We start from the raw sequence: 10,599 nt of genomic DNA, 5'->3' as shown, positions 1-10,599 counted from the left end.
TCTTCTTAATATCTTCTGCTTCCGTTAGGTCCATACCATTTCTGTCCTTTATCGAGCCTATCTTTGCATGAAATGTTCCCTTGGTATCTCTAATTTTCTTGAAGAGATCTCTAATCTTTCCCATTCTGTTGCTTTCCTCTAGTTCTTTGCAGTGATCGCTGAGGAAGGCTTTCTTATCTCTCCTTAGGATAAGCCAAAGCTGGTGAAACTCTTACTCCAGCCTCTACCTTCAGAGGGTGATCAGAGAGTGATGATGATGGCTCATTGGGATAGATGATAGTTTCTCAAGATCCTCCATATTATAAGTATGAGTGTTCTGCATGCTATAATTTTTCAGAATATTCTTTTGCACATATTGATCACTTCTTGCAATACACTTTGAGTAACTATGCTGAAGTCAGCACCTGAGGTGAAAGTGGAAAGGCACGGAGGGCATGGAGAGAACAGAGAACCATTCCCATCCATCCTGGGCTAAAGCAATGCATACAGCTTTCTAGTCCTTCCCACATGGTTGATGGTTGACACATAATGGCTATGCTCAATCTGTATGGTGTTTCTACAGCTTTCTAGTCCTTCCCACATGGTTGATGGTTGACACATAATGGCTATGCTCAATCTGTATGGTGTTTCATAGTGGTCAAGGGACATTTTTTTACCTCTACCTGCTTTATCTCTTTAGACTTGTTTTGAGTGAACAAATGTGTCAAGGAACACAGAGGGTGGTTGAAAATCACACAGTTTGGGTCATCATGAACCCTTAGGCAAAGATCCCTGATTGGAATCCAAATAGATTGGATCCTAGTTCATTGGTCTCCAAGTGAGGTTTGATTTCTTGTCTACCTTCCTGAAATGAATGTCCATTTCAGGGCCGCTGGTGTGTGAGCACCTTCACATTCCTCTGGGGGAATTCCACATCCCTCCCTCCCAGCTCGTGACTGTGGAAATGATCAACAACCACTTCTTCCAGAAATCCTGGGAACCGTTCTCTTAGGTCACTTTAAATAGAGGCTGGCTCAAACAGTAAAGAATCTGCCTGCAATTCTTTGGAGGAGAACCAGGAGACCCAGGTTTGATCCCTGGGTCGGAAAGATTCTCTGGAGAAGGGAATGTCTACCCACTTCATTATTCTTGCCTGGAGAATTCCATGGACAGAGGAGCCTGGCGGGCTACAGTCCATGGGATCACAAAGGTTCAGACACAACTGAGCATCTAACAACCATGGAAAGGCTTTTGAAAAATACCTATTTAATCTACTATGAAATAATTGACTACTCAGTCTTTCCTGTTTACATATTTCAAGAATTTAAGCAGTGCAAGAATCTTAAAGCAAATATATCCCAACTCCTTTTTACTTTAAAGAAGAGAAAATATAAACTTTGGTTTTCTACAAATCCCTCATGTCTTTTTTTTTCTCCTTCCAATATTTCTGGATACCAAGAGCTTTGTTTTTGGGGAAAAAAAATCTAAAAATTATATGCCTGTAGACTATTTTGTGCAGACTGATGTTTAAAAAAATTCCTTAAGATAAAACAAAATTCACAGCTAAAGTTATGTAGCCGCTTGGTGAAGTAGTAACATGGCATAATGCTTAATATAGCTTATTTTTATTTATTTTTTTACACCCATGTAATAGCAAAAAGACACAATGACATGGAGAGCCATAAAGCCAAACAACTCTCCCATTTCATTTTATAGCACAAGGCAGGGAAAGGCACAATTTGGTATCCTGACCATTTTTATAGGGGTTCGGAGACAGGTTAGACATGTCTGAAATATGTCCTTCAATTCTTAGAACTCTTTCAGGCATTCCTGCTGAAGGATGTTCCTTGGAGAAATACTCCTATAAATACAGGATGTTTTCATTACTGCATGTGGTTGATTCAGCCTGTTGGCTACATGACAGTGAGAAGAAGTGCCTGAGAAACGACTTCATATAGTCCGCGTTCAAACAGTCCCTAGAGCTCCCCAGATTAGAATGACTCTAGTGGGAGTGCTTGGAAATGAACGTTCATATATCACGGGGGTCTTTAAAAAAGGGTTTAAGGTTTTGTAGGCTGTCTCCCTTAGTGCAGCGAAATGATGGAATGATAGCATGTATGGAGATGAATTTCTGCCTATGAAAATTTTCACTTCATATAGAGGAAAGCTACAAAAATCAATAGCTCAGATAGCAAGATAACAAAACAAATGTCCCACCCCCAAACCAAACCAAAATCCATGAGACAAACCCATGCAAGGAGATGGCAGGATAATTTATTTGGGAACAAATAGTAAATATGGAGTCATATGTTGTAGGCTCAATTTGGGTGTTTTCTTCAGGACTGTAGAGCTACCTGCCAATGGAGTGGAAGCTGGGCCTTTAAAGACTTGTATGTTATTTTAAATTATAAAATAATATTTCCTGTTTATGTAGCTCTTTACAGTTTTCAAATATTTTTACTTCTTTTTTTGAGCCCCCAAATAACTGTAGAAGATGGGTGATACTTTTATAGGTGATGAACCTGAAGCCCAGAAAGATGAAGGGACTCATACAAGGTTGCACAGCAAACAGGTCTCTAGATCTTCTGACTCCCAATCTGAAGATTTTTCTACCATCCCACACTGACAAATAAAATACTGCTTCTCTGTTTCTGTAATATTGCTGATGTTGTAAAACTATTACAACCCCCACTTCCCTGATCAAAAGTTAACTTTTCTTTATTGAATAGAGATTTTATGGTGTGAAAGACTAGGGAATACAGTGCTCTTGATGCTGGGTGAGAAAGAAATGACTTAGGCACGCATCGCTTTTGGAGAGATGCTGAATTGATAATGAAACGTGCAATTTCGTAGTAGCTTATTGCAAAACTATAGAACATAATGGGCAGGTTGGAGAAAAGCAGAATTGTGAATTTAGAAAATTATTTACTATAATTAGATTGGTCTGTGGGCAGGATAAAATTTATGAAGAAGGCTAACCTTTGTCTGCTAAGACAAGGGTAATACAATCTCATGTGTGGAATAAAACGAATTACCATCAGGAAGAACTTTTTTTTTCCCTCTTTCTTTGCTTGTTGTTGCCCTGGGTATTATAAAAATTTCTATCTGACCATCTATCTTAATTTTTTTTCCTTGCAACAACCTAAACAGTTTAGGAACTGTTGTCAGAGAAGTTTAAGAAAACACAAATAGAAATAAGGCAGTAGAAGAATTGGATTCTAGCTTGATATTGAAAGCTCATCACTTATGAGCATGTCCGTTCTTTTAAAGAGAATGTATTTAAGACTGAGTTGAAGGGTGATTTCTGGGTATTTAGCAGATATAAAAAAGCCAACCGACCATAGAACAAAACAAAACACCAATCCACAAATGAAAAATACTACCAACTCATCATGACATGCAACTAAAAGATGGGCCAATGTTGGCCTTCACAGCACTAGATCCCTCACCCATGTATTTCACCGACTTCCTTTCTGCATGTGTGACCTACTCATGCTTTTCTTGCCTGCCTACTGCCAGATCTTCCTGTTCAGCTCAGGACAACGTCTCAATCAGCACCCTTCATGGTAGCTTCCTAATATTTGTGCAAGAAATACAGAAGATTTTCTAACAAACATCTGTGTACTTCCCACCCCAAGTAAGTGCTAATGTTGGTTCTAAAGCAAATGTAACCAACAATTTGTTTATATTTACTTCCACCTCATAAACTTTCATGGATCATGATGATCAATCCAGGGGTGAATATACGAAGGATGAGAGGTCTGGATCTAAAAATATGCATATTTCAATCCAAAATTGAAAACAGAAATACTGGTTTGGCACAGTGAAGCTTCACTTGTTCAGATTATTTTTAGGGAGGACTGAGTTAGGGAAAATTGAAATTATACCACATTGTGTAAAGAAGTGTGGATGTGAAGCTTAAGAAGTTATAGAAATGTATAACTTGAAGAAAGTTAGCAGAAATTTTCCTAATAAAGTTGTTTTTACAAAGAAAATAAAAAAGAATAATTTTTGATGTGCACAGTTATTGTTTTTAGGTGAATGGAGTCAGAAGTATTCAGAATGTGGTACTTTGAAACAGCGAGCCTTTAGTAAATATTTATTGAATGAATGTATACTATTTGCTCTTCCCCGGTAGCTCAGATGGTAAAGTGTCTGCCTGCATTGAGGGAGATCTGGATACGATTCCTGGGTCGGGAAGATCCCTGGATTGGGAAGACCCCCTGGAGAAGGAACTGGCAACCCACTCCAGTATTCTTGCCTGGAAAATCCCATGGATGGAGGAGCCTGGTGGGCTACAGTCAACAGGGTCGCAAAGAGTTGGACTGAGTGACTATCAGTTTCACTTTCACACTTTTTGCTAGGCACTGCACCAGGCACTGGAAATGTAAAAATAAGGAAGATCTGAGTTCTTTATAAATGAGATTTTGTCTAAGAAAAGAGATATATGGATAAGCAGTTACAATGCAACCTGGTAGGTAAAACTACTATAAATGCAAAAAAGTTGCAGTTTTAAAAAGTACAATAAGTTTTCCTAAACATTTTTCATAAAACTTTATGTTTACACAATTCACTTGCATTATAAGTCTTTTGTGTCAGATACTGCTACTGCTGCTGCTAAGTCGCTTCAGTCGTGTCCGACTCTGTGCGACCCCATAGACGGCAGCCCAACAGGCTTCCCTGTCCCTGGGATTCTCCAGGCACGAACACTGGAATGGGTTGCCATTTCCTTCTCCAATGCATGAAAGTGAAAAGTGAAAGTGAAGTCGCTCAGTCATATCCGACCCTCAGCGACCCCATGGACCGTGTCAGATAACGTCCTGCCAAATTTATTATAGATTTCAAATGAATAGAATTCAATTTAAAGATGGTTTATTATAGAATAAGAAAGAATGTGTTTGTCCATCTTACATTTAAAATGCAACAACTCAGTGTTTTTAAGTGTATTTTCAGTATTGTGAAACATCGTTTTTTTTTTAGAACGTTTATTCACCCCATAAGAAACCCTGTACTCAGTAGCAATCATTTCCCAAAAGCACCCACAATCTCCCTATTCTTAGGCAACCACTAATCTACTCTACTTTTTATCGCCATAGATTTGCCTATTTTGAATATTTCACATGCATGCAATCATGAATTTTGTGACAGTTTTCTTCCACTTAGTATAATGTTTTCAAAGTTCATCTACGTTGTAGCATATGTCAGTACTTCATTCTTCTTATGGAGGAGTAATATTCTATGGTATGAATATAACACATTTTATTTATCCATTCATCACCTGTTGGACATTTGGGTTATTTCCAGTTTTTGGCTATCATGAATAATGCTGCTTTGAACATTTACATACAAGTTTTGTGTGGACATACATTTATTTTCACTTCTCTTGGGTATATACCCAAGAGTGAAATTGCTGGGTTGTATGGCAACTTTGCAGAGAAGGCAATGGCACCCCACTCCAGTACTCTTGCCTGGAAAATCCCATGGACGGAGGAGCCTGGTAGGCTGCAGTCCATGGGGTCGCTAAGAGTAGGACATGACTGAGCAACTTCACTTTCACTTTTCATGCATTGGAGAAGGAAATGGCAACCCACTCCAGTGCTCTTGCCTGGAGAATCCCAGGGACGGGGGAGCCTGGTGGGCTGCTGTCTATGGGGTCGCACAGAGTCGGACACGACTGAAGCGACTTAGCAGCAGTAGCAGCATGGCAACTTTGTGTTTAACCTCTGGATTAACTGCTACTGCTAGACTGTTCTTCAAAGTGGTATTTCTGAAAAAACATGTAACTGTATCATTTCATATTTCTATCAGCAATGTATGAGGGTTCTAATTTCTCCACATCCTTGACAACACTTATTTTTATCTATCGTTTTGGTTCTAACCATCTTAGTGGGTGTGAAGTAGTATTTTATTGTAGTCTTGATTTGTACCTCCCTGATGGTTTGAGTACCTTTTCGTGTGTTTATTGGTTACTTGTATATCTTCTTTGGAGAAATGTCTATTCAAATTCTTTGCCCATTTTAAATTGTCTTTTAATTATTGAATTGCATGTGTTCTTTTTATATCCTAGATACAAGTCTCTTAGCAACTATATGGTTTGCAACTATTTTCTCTTATTCTGCCAGCTATCTTTTCACTTTCTTGATGATGTCCTTTACAGCACAAATTTTAAAAATTTTGACAAAGTCCAATTTATTTACTTTTTCTTCTGTTACTTTTGCTTTTAGTATTTGTATGTAAGAAACCACCACCAAATCTAAGATCATGATTGATTCATATATTTTTTAGTTTTAGAGTTTTATAATTTTAGATCTTACATTTAGACTTTCACTCCACTTTGAGTTAATTTTTTTATATGGTGTGAGGTAGAGGTCTCACTTTATTCTTTTGCGTGCTTATTTATTTGTCTTAGTATCATTTAAAAAAAAGACTATTTTTCCTTATTAATAATCATCTTGGCACTCTTACTGAAAATCAGTTGATCAAGATATGGGAGTTTATTTCTGGACTCTCAAGATTTATTCCATTGATCTACTGATCCATCCCTACACCAACCTCACACTGTCTTGTTTACTGTAGCCTTGTCATGAGTTTTGAAATCAGGAAGTGTGAGTCCTTCTACTCATTTTTCTTTTCCACATTGTTTTGACTACTCTGAATTTCTTGAATTTTCGTAAAATTTTAGAATCAGCTTACCAATTTCTGCAAAGAAACCAACCACAATTTTCAAACACCACATTAAATTTTTAAAAATTTATTATTAAAAAAATAAAATCTCTAAATGCCTAAGGAAACATTTAGAAATACCCTGCAATTTTATAGCTCTGAAAACTCCCTTTGATTCATTAATACACTTTGGTAATGTGGACACATGTTTGCACAGAAGCATTTCCCTCTGATTAGACACACATTCTGGAAAAGTCAGAGGGCTTCTCCAAACCTATTTACTAATCTATTAGAAAGTGAGATAAATTGGACTAAACTAAATTTAGAGCTGGGCACAATTAGAGGAGTAAGGCAAGCCACAAAGTGAGAAAAGAATTTGCAAAGCATCTGACAAAGAATTTGTATTCAGGAAAATATAGAAGACCTAATAAATCAATAAGAAAAAGGTAGATCTCCCACTAGAAAAGACTGGAGCAGGAACTTCACAAAACAGGAGATACAATTTAAAGGGTGCCCACTTATAAGCAGAAAAGTACCCTCTCCCCCAGAGATACATTCACTTTCTAATACTCGGAATCTGTGAATATCATCTTATATGGCAAAAGTTATCTGGGTAAGCTCTATATGAAATTACCAGTACATGTGTTCTTATGAGAGAGACAGAGGAAATTTTAACACAGACATACACAGAAAAACACACAGAGATGGGAGGTGAGAGTGATGTAGCTACAATTCAGGGAGTGCCACAATCAAGGACTAGATTTTCCCCTGAAACCTTCAGAGGGAGTATGCTGCTGCTAAGTCGCTTCAGTCGTGTCCGACTCTGTGCAACCCCATAGATGGCAGCTCACCAGGCTCCCCCGTCCCTGGGATTCTTCTCCAGGCAAGAATACTGGAGTGGGTTGCCATTTCCTTCTCCAATGCATGAAAGTGAAAAGTGAAAGTGAAGTCGCTCAGTCATGTCCGACTCTTCGCGACCCCATAGACTGCAGCCTACCAGGCTCCTCTGTCCATGGGATTTTCCAGGCAAGAGTACTGGAGTGGGATGCCATTGCCTTCTACTGATACCTTCATCTCAGTCTTCTGGCCTCTTGAATAATAACTGAATACATTTATGTTCTTTTCAGCCACCACATGTATGGTAATTTGTTACAACAGCCATAGCAGACTAATAAACTGTCTTTATCAATATTAAGGATAAGCAAATTAAAAGCACAATGTGATACCTCTATCCACCTCCAGAAAACTAAAGTGAAAAAGATGGATAATTTTAAGTGTTAGTGAGGATGTGGATGGAGAAGGAAACGGCAACCCACTCCAGTATTCATGCCTGGAAAATCCCATGGACCGAGGAGCCTGGTGGGCTACAATCCATGGGGTCGCAAAGAGTCAGACACGACTGAGCAACTTCTGTGTGTGTGTGTGTGTGTGTGGATGTGGAACCACTTAAACACCCATGTTGCTGGTGAAGTGTACATTACAACCACTAGGCTAATAGTTAGAGGTATCTTCCAAAGTTCAGTAGATGATTCACCATTTCACTTATACGTGAAAATGCACACTTTCATCCAAAATCAAGAATGTAAATGTTCAGAATAACACTGTTACAATAGCTCCGACTTGGAAACAATTCAACTATCCATGAACAGTAGGATAGATAGTTATATGAATCCATAATACATACTGTGGGACACTGTACAATAATGAGAATGAATAACTACAGCTTCATACAGCAACACAAATTAATCTCACAAATACAATGTTGACAAAAGAAGCCAGGCACAGAAAAGTACATATGTATACCGTATGATTCTGTGTTTATAACATTTCAGAAACAGACAAAACTAGTTCATTGTGTTAGAAATCAGGGTAGTAAATACCCGTTAAATTGGGTAATAACCAGAGGGGCATAAGGAGTTGACTTTAATAAAAGGAGTTGATATTTATAACATCTGTCAGTTCATAGGATGTCTTATCCATTGATTCATTTATTTAAAAATATTTATTTAATAAACATTTATATTTGTTGAGCTTCTGTTGTTTGCCAGGAACTCCTCTAATGCTAGGATTGTAGCAGGATGCATGACGATGTTCCTGTGCTCATGCAGTTGACATTCTAGTAGTCCCTCCCTAAACACTCGAGTACACCGTCACTGTGTTGGCTCCCAAGTCCCACATGAAGCTCACAGCTTTAGGTAGTTCTTTCTCACATTGCTTTGGATGTGGCCACGTGAACTGCTTTAGCCATAAGACATTAGCAGAATACAAGCAGACACTTGGAAAAGTGCTTGCTCACTGGGGCTTTAGCTCTTGGAATGCTCTTTCTGGAAGCCAGCTGCTACGTCGTTAGAAGCTTGGGACTCCATGACTAAATGTTGAAAGGCTTCACACAGGAAGTGTGTGAAGATAAGAGCCCATCTTCAATGTTTCAGCCCCAGCCAAGTTCCCGGCTCAACGAAACTACATAAGTGACCTCAGCTATGTCATGTTAGGCAGAAAAACCACCCAACCTGTGCCTGGTCAATCATGGACTTGTGAGAAATAATGAATTGTAGGTTTTTTTTTTTAAGTTTTGGGAGTGGCTTGTTACACAGTATTTAATAATAAAAACATAAAAAAAAGGATGAGTAAATAAATAAGAAATACAATTGTAGAGTGTGATTTGAACTATAAAAAATTAAACAAGGTAATGCTATAAAGACTGAGGGGAAATTCAGAGAGACTGGTGTGACTTTTTTTAAAGACTTTAAGATTTAAAGACTTTAAAGATTTTTAAGACTTTATTTTTTTAATTTGATTTTATTTAACTTTACAATATTGTATTGGTATTTCCATATATCAAAATGAATCTGCCACAGGTATACATGTGTTCCCCATCCTGAACCCTCCTCCCTCCTCCCTCCCCATACCATCCCTCTGGGTCGTCCCAGTGCACCAGCCCCAAGCATCCAGTATTGTGCATCGAACCTGGACTGGTGGCTCGTTTCATATATGATATTATACATATTTCAATGCCATTCTCCCAAATCATCCCACCCTCTCCCTCTCCCACAGAGTCCAAAAGACTGTTCTGTACATCAGTGTCTCTTTTGCTGTCTTGTATACAGGGTTATTGTTGCCATCTTTCTAAATTCCATATATATGCGCTAGTATACTGTATTGGTGTTTTTCTTTCTGGCTTACTTCACTCTGTATAGTAGGCTCTAGTTTCATCCACCTCATTAGAACTGATTCAAATGTATTCTTTTTAATGGCTGAGTAATACTCCATTGTGCATATGTACCACAGCTTTCTTATCCATTCATCTGCTGATGGACATCTAGGTTGCTTCCATGTCCTGGCTATTATAAACAGTGCTGCGATGAACATTGGGGTACACTTTCAATTGGTGTCTCTTTCAATTCTGGTTTCCTCAGTGTGTATGCCCAGCAATGGGATTGCTGGATCATAAGGCAGTTTTATTTCTAGTTTTTTAAGGAATCTCCACACTGAAGACTTTAAAGTCATATGAATTTGTGTGGAATTACTAGGGTGTTCTATACAGAAACTGAGGAATCAACTGTTTCTAGTTAGGAATGTCAGATACTGTGTGGGATCAACAATTGAGGAAAAACAATGAAATTTATCAGAGCTGGATTGGAGTTAAGATTCTGCTTTTGACCTTGGGTGAAGCACTGGTTCCTTGTGAGTCTCAGTTTCTTCCTCTCTTATATTGGGGTAATAACACTCATCTTGTCTAAATTCCAGGATAGCTGGGAAGGTTATACTTGATAATGTTTGCAAAAGGACTCCAATGTCTTAAAACATTATTTAAGTGAAAGCATTTCTAGGAAAAAAGACATTTTGATCATCCACTTACATTCTGAAGTCTCTGCTCTGTCCGCAAGATGATACATTCAAAGTCAATGAAATAAATTTTATGTGCCAAACCCACACTCTACTGGCATGGTCTTTGTT

Source organism: Bubalus kerabau, chromosome 3 (assembly GCF_029407905.1).
Source record: "Bubalus kerabau isolate K-KA32 ecotype Philippines breed swamp buffalo chromosome 3, PCC_UOA_SB_1v2, whole genome shotgun sequence".
NCBI lineage: Eukaryota > Metazoa > Chordata > Mammalia > Artiodactyla > Bovidae > Bubalus > Bubalus kerabau.
The sequence above is the reverse complement of the archived record's forward strand: the minus strand, read 5'-3'. Positions refer to the sequence as shown.